General features: G+C 46.6%; 1 protein-coding gene across 2 annotated transcripts in view; it reads left to right on the forward strand.

Annotated features, from left to right (window-relative positions):
* The first annotated feature begins 249 nt into the window (after window positions 1-249).
* The window catches only part of MFSD6 (major facilitator superfamily domain containing 6), a 132,578-nt gene continuing 120,688 nt past the window's right edge, over window positions 250-12,139 (forward strand). The window contains exon 1 of one of the 2 annotated variants that reach the window (XM_073633211.1): window positions 250-485. The gene's annotated coding sequence lies outside the window, so the exon portion shown is untranslated. The remainder of the gene's footprint in view (window positions 486-12,139) is intronic. The other variant, XM_073633210.1, reaches the window with a different exon arrangement.

The following is a 12,139-nucleotide window of genomic DNA, read 5'->3' on the forward strand; positions in this document are numbered from 1 at the left end:
AAAGGAACGCTGGTGATGCCATATTTCATGTAGTATGCACGTCTAAAGGGACGGCTGGTGATGCCGTATTTCATGTAGTATGTACGTCTAAACTCTAAAGGGACGCTGGTGATGCCGTATTTCATGTAGTATGTACGTCTAAACTCTAAAGGGACGCTGGTGATGCCGTATTTCATGTAGTATGTACGTCTAAAGGGACGCTGGTGATGCCGATTTTATATTGCAGTGAAAAGGAAGATGAGAGGACCAACCCGGCTGACGTCACGATATGGGCGGTGCCGTTCACCTGCTCCCTGGCACTGCCTGTAGTTGTATTGGGTGGAGACTGCGTGCGATGAAACTGGTCCAACCAGTCAGGTGCCGCTGTGAGGTTCCAGGTATGACGGAGAGCTGTCCAGTCCAGTGCGGGAGATGGTGATCGCACACATGAATCAGCAGAGGGCTCTGTACGGAGACATACCGGCTTCATGGTGCGGCTGATCAGGGTGAGTGGATGGCGGTGGGATGGAGGGCGATGTGAGTGGATGAGGCGGCGCTGTGCGGACTTCTTGTAGTGTGAGGAGTCATGAGTTGTATGGAGATGTCCGCCCTCCGCACACTTCCGTACACACTGTGCGATCATCATAGGAGCACTGTGTCCTGACCGGTAATACATGGTTATGTGTCCTATGAGGGGACAGACTGTGACCGGTAATACATGGTTATGTGTCCTACGAGGGGACAGACTGTGACCTGTAATACATGGTTATGTGTCCTATGAGGGGACAGACTGTGACCGGTAATACATGGTTATGTGTCCTACGAGGGGACAGACTGTGACCTGTAATACATGGTTATGTGTCCTACCAGGGGACAGACTGTGACCGGTAATACATGGTTATGTGTCCTATGAGGGGACAGACTGTGACCGGTAATACATGGTTATGTGTCCTACCAGGGGACAGACTGTGACCGGTAATACATGGTTATGTGTCCTACCAGGGGACAGACTGTGACCGGTAATACATGGTTATGTGTCCTACCAGGGGACAGACTGTGACCGGTAATACATGGTTATGTGTCCTACCAGGGGACAGACTGTGACCGGTAATACATGGTTATGTGTCCTACCAGGGGACAGACTGTGACCGGTAATACATGGTTATGTGTCCTACCAGGGGACAGACTGACCGGTAATACATGGTTATGTGTCCTACCAGGGGACAGACTGTGACCGGTAATACATGGTTATGTGTCCTACCAGGGGACAGACTGTGACCGGTAATACATGGTTATGTGTCCTACCAGGGGACAGACTGTGACCGGTAATACATGGTTATGTGTCCTACCAGGGGACAGACTGTGACCGGTAATACATGGTTATGTGTCCTACCAGGGGACAGACTGTGACCTGTAATACATGGTTATGTGTCCTACGAGGGGACAGACTGTGACCTGTAATACATGGTTATGTGTCCTACCAGGGGACAGACTGTGACCGGTAATACATGGTTATGTGTCCTACCAGGGGACAGACTGTGACCGGTAATACATGGTTATGTGTCCTACCAGGGGACAGACTGTGACCGGTAATACATGGTTATGTGTCCTACCAGGGGACAGACTGTGACCGGTAATACATGGTTATGTGTCCTACCAGGGGACAGACTGTGACCGGTAATACATGGTTATGTGTCCTACCAGGGGACAGACTGTGACCGGTAATACATGGTTATGTGTCCTACCAGGGGACAGACTGTGACCGGTAATACATGGTTATGTGTCCTACCAGGGGACAGACTGTGACTGGTAATACATGGTTATGTGTCCTACCAGGGGACAGACTGTGACTGGTAATACAAGGTTATGTGTCATATAAGGCAGACTCCTCCACCAATCAGAATGGAGTCCTTTCACTGCCATCTAGTGTATTGGGGTGACCTCTATCAGGGGGCTCCTGCACACTCCATGCTGATGTGATCACAGAATGAATACATGAACATGCAGACATGATGGTGTCATCGGGCTACCGACACACCTAAATGTCCCAATAAAGGGACGTCATCAAATGTCCGGCAACGCATGTACGTTACCTTGGGGCCTTATTTATACTTGTACTGCCCTCTGAAGAGCAATCTACGTTTGGAACACTCTTCAGAGAGCATTTGACAGGCAGTGAGAAGGTATTGTATCGCCTCCTCAATGCCTCATTTAACCCCCTAAATGCCACATTACCACGTTGCAACCGCGTGCCAAACGCAATCCTGTCACTTGAATGGATTACGTTTGGCAGGTGGTAGTGCCCATGGAACATGACATGGGGTATAATTGTGGCTGTGAAGCAAAGCATTGTGGGTACAGCATGTGTATACTCTGGGCTGCTGCCTTTCCAGCTAGAAGAGGAGCTGTCAGGGGCAGTAAAAATGTGGCTTCACTGCAAAGTTTTACTGACAACCAAACAAGCCCTTATGCCCCGTACACACAGTCGGATGTTCCGATGGAAAATGTTCGATAGGAGCTTGTTGTCAGAAATTCCGACCGTGTGTGGGCTCCATCGGACGTTTTCCCATCTTATTTTCCGACAAACAAAATTTGAGATCTGGATCTCCAATTTTCAGACAACAAAATCCGTTGTCGTAAATTCCGATTGTGTGTACACAATTCCGACGCACAAAATTCCACGCATGCTCGGAATCAAGCAGAAGAGCCGCACTGGCTATTGAACTTCATTTTTCTCGGCTCGTCGTACGTGTTGTACATCACCGCGTTCTTGATGATTGGAATTTCCAACAAGATTTGTGTGACCGTGTGTATGCAAGACAAGTTTGAGCCAACATCCGTCCATGGAAAAAATCCAGTTTTGTTGTCGGAATGTCCGATCGTGTGTACGGGGCATTAGTGTTTTGGGGTGCCATTGGAAATGAATGTGTAGATGGGGTCCTGTGTATGATCTCTGCTGTCCCATCTGACATGTCTGTTCTCTTCTATATGAGGACTTTGTGAGATAATCGCAGACAATCCTATGATTTCCCTCCCTGAGTACACAGACTGGGAATACACACCAAGGTGCAGGATAGGCCCATGTCACCGACAAGACATGTGAATGTCATTATCAGTCTTCTCTCTGTCTCTGATCTTTTCCAGGCAGGACCCGAGTCTGCTCTATGAAATGATAATATTAGGTTTAGTCTATGCTTTCGTCTTTTTTGTTTACTTTTCTTTTAATGAATTCTATCTGCCTCCAGGTATACCAACAATCAGCTGCTTTTATTATTTTGTCCCTTGCTGAACCTTCTGCGATTTTGGTTGCTAAACACAATTTCTGTTGATGCAGACAGAGCTGAGATCGAGTGATATTTCAATTAAAACTTTCAAACAAATAAAGGGGAAAAAAAAACCACTTGTGTGCCACATCCGGTATACATTTGAATATTTATGGAGAAAAAAAATCTTAGAATATTTAAAACTTTAAAGCCCAACTTTTATCAGTTAGTTAAAATCTACCCTTGTATGCCGCCTCCCACACTGCAAGGGGTTAAATGCTCATTAACCACTTCCCACCCGGGACAATTCTGGCACTTCACTCATGTAAAAATCATCATCAAAGTCTTTCAACGTTTTTGCAATAGCGTTTTTCTGCGATGGCTATATATATATTATGATCAAAAACGTTAAAACGCTGGTAGGCCACGTTTCTGAGTGTTTATCGACGTTTATGCACATTTAACGTTTTTTAATCGCTTGTCGACCAGCTCATGCCGATATACATCGGCAGATTAACGTACCTGTACGTTGCCCTTTAAGAAGCAGTTTGCAGGCGCGACCTCCGTGAGTGTGATTGCGGGTCCGTGGAGAGGAAGAACAGGGAAATGCTGATGTAAACAAGCATTTCACCGTTCTGCCTAGTGACAGGACACTGATCACAGCTCCCTGTAATCGGGAGCAGTGATCAGTGTTGTGTCACCCCCAGTTAGAATCACTCCCTAGGACACACTTAACCTCTTCACTACCCCCTAGTGGTTAACCCCTTCACTGCCAGTCACATTTACACAGTAATCAATGCATTTTTAATTGCATTGATCGCTGTATAAACGTGAATGGTCCCAAAATCGTGCCAAAAGTGTCCAATGTGTCCGCCATAATATCGCAGTCACAATAAAAATCGCTGATCGCCACCATTATAAAAAAAAATATGAATAAAAATGCCATAAAACTATCCCCTATTTTGTAGACGCTATAACTTTTGTGTAAACCAATCAGTAAACGCTTATTGCGTTTTTTTTTTTACCAAAAATATGTAGAAGAATATGTATCGGCCTAAACTGAGGAAAAAAAATGTTTTTTTTATATATTTTTTGGGAATATTTATTATAGCAAAAAGTAAAAAATAATGCTTTTTTTTTTTTTCCAAAATTGACTATTTTTTTTTTTTTTGTTTATAGCGCAAAAAATAAAAACCGCAGAGATGATCAAATACCACCAAAAAAAGCTCTATTTGTGGGGAAAAAAGGACGTCAATTTTGTTTGGGAGCCACGTCGCACAACCGCGCAATTGTCAGTTAAAGCGACGCAGTGCCGAATTGCAAAAAACGCTCTGGTCTTTGGGCAGCCAAATGGTCCGGGGCTTAAGTAGTTAATCGTTTTTTGTGATCAGAAAAAAAGCTCCTGAATGCGATTTTAGGGCGTTCAGACAACAGCCCATAAACTCCACTGCTGATACACGTCCAAAAACGTCCATGTGTGCATGGACACATAGGATAACATAGAGGGGAGTTCATGGGCTGTTAAAAAAAAACAAAAAACACCCAAACTCCAAAAAAACGGCCGTTTATTAGCTTCAGTGTGCATGGAGCCTAAGTGCGTGACAGGTCCTCTTTATGGAGAGATGTGGGGACAAGAAGACCCCACATCTCTCCTTCAGGCTGAGATAAAAAATAAACTCTCTCGGCTTTTCCAGCCACGTCCTCAGCTTTGTTTACTTCCGCCGGCCCGGACGTGACGTCATAACATCGTGCCCGGGCCTCTGAGGGTCATAGAGATGACTGGGGACCCTCCTGGTTACCAGAAATGTCTATGGTAAACTTCCTCTGGGGCGACCGATTTGTTCTTTTGGCTCACAGATCGCAGGGGCGAGCCAGGAGAAGCACCGGAGCAGTGAGAGGGAACACGCCCCCCCCCCCCCCACCACCACCACCACCACCACCACCACCACAAGCGGCTGAACTGTCACTATGATTGTTCTTATGATGCACAGAATCGCTGAAAAAGATATCTGGATGATGCCTGTACCTGCAGGCATCATTCCGATATCCCCACTGAAAGTCCAGGACATAATTTGACTGCCTATGGGCTGGAAGTGGTTAAAAGAGAAGTATGAACATTTTTTAATTTTTTTTTTTTCCATTTAACCACTTCCAGCCCACCATATAAAAATATGACGTGCGCAAAGTGGTTGTGTTATCCTGATCGGACGTCATATGACATGATCAGGATAACAAGCTGGCACGCAGTGCGGCGATCGGTGATGCGGCGTGTCTGTCTGACACACCACAACATTGATCTTGGTAAAGAGCCTCTGATGGAGGCTTTGTACCACGTGATCAGCTGTGTCCAATCAATCATGTATCGATCAATGATCTAAACAGAAAAACCCGTGTAGCCACTTTTCCTCACTCGTGTCTGACAGGCGCGAGGAGAGCTGATCGACGGCATCCCTTACAGGGGGGTCTGCGCTGATTTCTCCCCCCCCCCCCCGGAGGATACCCACGCAGGCACAGGGAGAACATGCAAACCCCAGGCAGGTAGTGCTGTGGTTGGGATTCCAAGCGACCACCCTAGTGCTGAATGAGGCTGTCTGTATGAGGATGGACAGAACACCTCTGCATACCCATGCAGGCAAACACGGCCCTCACAGGCATATGATTATGTAGCAGTTCCACTTTAGGTCTAGGGCAGTAGGCCTCAAACTCTCACCCTTTGCTTGCCTTTATCTGGCCCTTGAGGCACTGTTAGTTCCCCTAATACGAGGCACTATTCCTCTCACTGACACCAACAATGGGGCACTAGTCTTCACACCTACACCAATGATGGGGCACTATTCTTAACACTGATGAGACAGATATCGTCTCCTCACCGCTTCTCAAATGCCTCTGAAAAGTTATCTAAGAGTAGATCATTTTTCAGAGGAACAGCACTCATTACAGCTAGTGTGAAAGAGCCCTAAAAGTGTGACGGCGAATGGAACTCTTCCATTGTTCTGGTCAAACCTTTCCTGCTCTCAAAACAGTAAAGTTGGGCTGGAGCTCCACTTTAGAGTAAACATGCTGTTTGCCAATGCAAACTTTTTTTTTTTTTTTTCTGGCCCCACCAGTTTCAGATCCCCTTTGTTTTTCCCACCGGTCTACTTTGGCATGCAAGAAAAGGGGACTCTTTCTCTACCCTTATGTGACACCACTGAGGGCCAAGGGCCAAGCTCCAACACTGTTGTATGACCAGGGTGGGTGTCACATGGTCCATTATACTTGGAATTGTAGCTTTTGGTGGGTAAAGTTGCAGCATTGGAGTGAAGGGAAGGTGAATGTGTGCTGCTGGTGGAGCAGCCATTAAAGTGAACCTCGGCTTTTCCATGCATGAGCTTTAAGGCCCGGTTCAGACTAGTGCAATGTCAGATATTGCATGGGCTTTGCACCATATTGCTGTTTAGATCACATGCGATGTCTGTGCGATTTTGGCCATCCAAACTGTATGGCTGAAATCGCATCGCATCGCACCAAAGTGGCGCAGGACCCTTTTTTGGGTCCATACTGGAAACTGGATTCCTGCACCATTTCAGTTCACTCTGTGAACCGATCTGGGGATGTCGTTAACTTTTCATTGACACCCACAGCGGTTCGCAGATCTCGGTGTGAAATCAGGTGCGATTCGGGAACCTGCACTGGATTTGTACGGTTCTCGCATCGCACTAGTGTGAACCGGGCCTTAAGCGAATGAAAAGTCTGCTTGTTTATTCATACCTACAGGTAACCCTATAATGAGACTTACCTGTAGAAATGCACTTTAGGAGATAATTACTTTAGTAGCAGCCGATGATGTCACCGGTGCATGCGCACTGCTCTCTTAATGGACGGCTTTTTTTTTTCTTTGTTTTTCTTTTTGCAGTTTACTACCGCTTTAAGGAAATGTTGGGTTTGGAATCTCTGCATATTGTACAGTGACCATATATACTGATCGGTGCAATCATTGCACTGGCTCAGACCATAGTGGGGTTGAGGTTTATGCTTGTGTATGGTGGTGGGCTGGAGTAATTCTCATATCTGCTTACAATGATGGTAGAATGGCACTGCTGGGACTCGCGTCTCTTCCTAATTGGATGTTTGTTTTCTTTAGTGAAGCAGAAATAGGACATTTTTTATTTTTTTTATTTGTTAAGCAGTGTATGGAATCTGTAAGAGAGTAGGTGTTCACCTCCCATTGATGACCTCTCCGAAGGTGTTTGTTTTTTCTTTCTTTACTCGAGCTTTCTATACGTAAAGTAGTATGATTTGTTCCATTGACTAGAGTTTCTGTTAAAACAAATGCAGCAATAGGCATGTTGCCATGCAGGTTTCATTAACTCTGTGCACCCATATTGATAAGGTAATGAGTTCACTAAACTAGATAAGTATATGAGTCCTTTGTGTATGCCCCATTAGTCATTTACAGATGACTTATGTGCTTGGATGTAGGCTGAAACTAAAATCCTATTTCTTGAATTACGGCAACATTTGGTATAATTATTAAAGTAGAATTCCAGGCAACCCTTAAGTACTGTTTAAAAATCCCCCCCCCCCCCCCCCCCACCTGTACTAACTAACCTGCGTAAAAAAGATTTATATACTTGCATGTTTTTAACTAGTGGTGCACCGAAATGAAAACGCCTATACCGAAAATTAAACCGAATTTTTACGTTTTTAAAGAAAAATCTATATATATTTGTATATGTGATTGTATTATATTCAACTTTTTAATTAATATCATGAATTGAAATTAATATGAATTTATTTTGGGCCAGTATCAGGACCTTTTCGGGCAATAGGCTGCTTTCACACAGCAGTTTTTGAAGTGCTTTTTTTGCATTTAAAAAAAAAAAAAAAAAAAAAAAAAAAAAAACACAAGAAAAGCTCCAGAAAAATGCATTCCTTTAGGCCTGGTTCGCACTGATGCGGTACAGAATTTGCAGCGAATTCTGTGCGTTTTCCGCACCGTATCAAAAACTCACCCCGTTCATGCGAACCGCTGCAGGTGTGTGTTAACGACACCCAGAAATCTGTTCACAAAACGCATTTGCAGAATTGGATCGCATGGGTGTGAACACCCATGCGATCCAATTCTGGTGCAGCAAAAAAGGATCATGCATGACTTACAGAATGAATGACTCAAATCACAATGCTGCACAATCGCATGTGATTTGAACAGAAATGCAGTGCAATTCTTGCCCAAATCGCCTGTAGTTCCCTTTAAAGGGTTTGTAAAATTTCGTGTTTTTTTTACCTTAATGCATCCTATGAAAAAAACACCTGTCAGTGACCGCCCCCCAGCCCCCCTGTTATACTTGCCTGAACCCTCGAAACTTGACCCAGCGGGGACGCGCTGTCTCTCTGCCCCAGGTTCTCGGCTCTTGATTGGATAGATTGATAGCAGCGCAGCCATTGGCTCCCGTTGCTGTCAATCAAATCCAATGACGCAAGTGCCGGGGGGCAGGGCTGAGTGCTGCATCCAACCTCTATGGACGCCGATTGCTGGACTCGGGAGCACGCCCGCAAGGTAACCCCCTTAGGAAGCGCTTCTCCGAGGGGGTTATCAGATGTGGGGAGGACCCCAGAAGAGAAGGTTCGGGGCCACTCTGTTCTAAACGAGCTGCACAGTGGAGGTAAGTATGGTATGTTTGTTTTTTGTTTTTTTTTTTGTTTTTTTTTAATTTACCTTTACAATCACGTTAATGCATCCAGTGTGAACTGGGCCCTGAATTCTATGTATGTCTTCACACTGGTCTGTAGTGCTTCCTTTGGGGTGTTACAAATCCTGCTTGCTCAATCTCCACGGCTGATTTTCCAGGGCAATGGTTGGTGTTAGCGCTTCAATCATCATGACACCATGGTTGATATGGTGTCGGGATGATTGAAGCGCATTATTTCTATTATTACATTGTAATATAAAATGAAATAGTTCAACTCGTCATAATTCAGAATCAGTGGGAGCCTGGAGAGTGTCACTTGCCACCGTCGCCTGTCAGCAGATGCAGCGTGTCACTTGCCACCGTCGCCTGTCAGCAGATGCAGCGTGTCACTTGCCACCGTCGCCTGTCAGCAGATGCAGCGTGTCACTTGCCACCGTCGCCTGTCAGCAGATGCAGCGTGTCACTTGCCACCGTCGCCTGTCAGCAGATGCAGCGTGTCACTTGCCACCGTCGCCTGTCAGCAGATGCAGCGTGTCACTTGCCACCGTCGCCTGTCAGCAGATGCAGCGTGTCACTTGCCACCGTCGCCTGTCAGCAGATGCAGCGTGTCACTTGCCACCGTCGCCTGTCAGCAGATGCAGCGTGTCACTTGCCACCGTCGCCTGTCAGCAGATGCAGCGTGTCACTTGCCACCGTCGCCTGTCAGCAGATGCAGCGTGTCACTTGCCACCGTCGCCTGTCAGCAGATGCAGCGTGTCACTTGCCACCGTCGCCTGTCAGCAGATGCAGCGTGTCACTTGCCACCGTCGCCTGTCAGCAGATGCAGCGCGTCACTTGCCACCGTCGCCTGTCAGCAGATGCAGCGCGTCACTTGCCACCGTCGCCTGTCAGCAGATGCAGCGCGTCACTTGCCACCGTCGCCTGTCAGCAGATGCAGCGCGTCACTTGCCACCGTCGCCTGTCAGCAGATGCAGCGCGTCACTTGCCACCGTCGCCTGTCAGCAGATGCAGCGCGTCACTTGCCACCGTCGCCTGTCAGCAGATGCAGCGCGTCACTTGCCACCGTCGCCTGTCAGCAGATGCAGCGCGTCACTTGCCACCGTCGCCTGTCAGCAGATGCAGCGCGTCACTTGCCACCGTCGCCTGTCAGCAGATGCAGCGCGTCACTTGCCACCGTCGCCTGTCAGCAGATGCAGCGCGTCACTTGCCACCGTCGCCTGTCAGCAGATGCAGCGCGTCACTTGCCACCGTCGCCTGTCAGCAGATGCAGCGCGTCACTTGCCACCGTCGCCTGTCAGCAGATGCAGCGTGCCACCAGCGCTATGGCACCCAAGCGTGTAAACCAGCACATGCACAGTTTTACAGTTGAGGGTGGAACAGAGGCGGGCGGGGAGAGATGATGTGATCTCCCTGTTTGCTCGCCGTAGCTTTGATGGAGCAGCCTTTGCAGCCCGACTGTGAAGGCAGATCAGCGGTGATGCAGAGCGGGTGGGGAGAGATCATGTCATCTCCCTGCTTGTGCGGTGCACCTCTTACAGCGCAGCCTTTGCCACTCGGCTGCAAAGAGGCCATGGACCGGTCAGTGGTTGGGGACCCCTGATGTAGACAGTTTTCAAGTTATTTGCTGAAGACAAATGAAATAAAAGACTTGGTCACTGACTGTTCGCAGGAAAAAGTGAAAAATAATATAGCAAAGCCCTTGCAATTGGAGTATAATTGGTTGAGAAACTATAAAAACTTAAGACAAAAGTATTGTGTGCCTTCTGAAATACTAGAACCTAATAGTACCCTTAGGCCTCGCTCACATGCGTGTACTGTAGCATATGCCCCCGGGACGGCCGTGTTTGCACGCAGGGGGATGCTCGGGTGTTCTGAACATACATACAGCATGAAATGAATGGGACTGCCTACCACTGTGCATCCCCATGCGGGCAGACATGGCCCTTGCGTGGGCGCACGCTATAGTACACCCATGTGAACGGAGCTTTAGGCGTTAACTGATCACAAATAAGTATATGGCACGCCAGTGAACCTAAACACATAAGAGCTGTTTCTTTTGTACAGTAAGTAGAAGATTCTGCCTGCCACATACCCCAAATTATTATTATTATTATTTTTTTTTCCCAGCATCCTCTGTGGTCATAGACTAGTTTCTTATACAGGAGCGTTGTTTTATTCTTTTCTTTACATTGCTGTAAGGTAGGCATCCTAGCTCGGATCCTCAACTTTTTGGCAGTAAACAGTACTGCATATAAAAAAGGTGCACAGATAAATGTTTAAAGTGTTACTAAACCCAGGACCCTACATTCACTATATCTGGTCTCCCTCAGTACACAAAACATGGAAATGTAATAGTTTTAGTAAATAGAAACTGCTAAATATCTTTTCTCATCAGCAGTTAGAGCAGTCACGAGACTGCTCTATCGAGTGTCTGATTAAAGCTTGTAGGAGGAGTTTTCATTCTGCTCTGACTGTCCTATAAGGCTGCAGGACCCCTGATCCTCTGTCTGGACAGTGCTGATTGGCCCTGTACTGATCACATGCACCCTCCCAAGAAAAAAAAAAAACTCTAGCAATAAACACTCAACTGATGTGCAGAGTGCCCCCAAGACCCTGTTCTATGAGGAGATGGTTTACGGACAGTGAAAGAAGGGGAGGAACAGAGAAGACAAGATCAAACAGCCTTTTTACACAGTGTGGAGGATTAACCCCTTAGGGTCCACAATGAGTATAACAAGCATGCTTTACTGCGTATACAGACTGATTTTACTGTTGTGGGTTTAGAACCACATTCGTTTTGTAGACTCGGGAGGACCCAGCAGTTCTAGCCAAAGGGTCTAGTTATGCCGGGGAGCCCATGACATACAAAAAGGTTATTTGCTTGTAAGCCTGTATCTGTGGACAGGACCAGAGAAGGTGGAAAAAGGAGCCGGGGCCCCTTGACTCCTTCTGACATAATGGGATATAACCAAATTGGCATCCACTAAAGTATAAACCAATGGGTGAGCTTAAGAGTGACGTTTTTAATTCTAAACCCATGTACTGTAATGGTCAGAGGCAGTCATAGAATAAAAATTGTCTTCCGATCACATGACCTTTTACGCTTTGTTTGGTACAATTTTAACATTATCCAGACATTGTCATGAGTCTGGTAATGGAAAAGAACACGGCTACAACGGTTTCTGTTTTGCACAGTTCTTGTAAGTTAGATTGTATGATAAAAGC

Source organism: Aquarana catesbeiana, linkage group LG06, assembly GCF_042186555.1.
Source record: "Aquarana catesbeiana isolate 2022-GZ linkage group LG06, ASM4218655v1, whole genome shotgun sequence".
Lineage (NCBI taxonomy): Eukaryota > Metazoa > Chordata > Amphibia > Anura > Ranidae > Aquarana > Aquarana catesbeiana.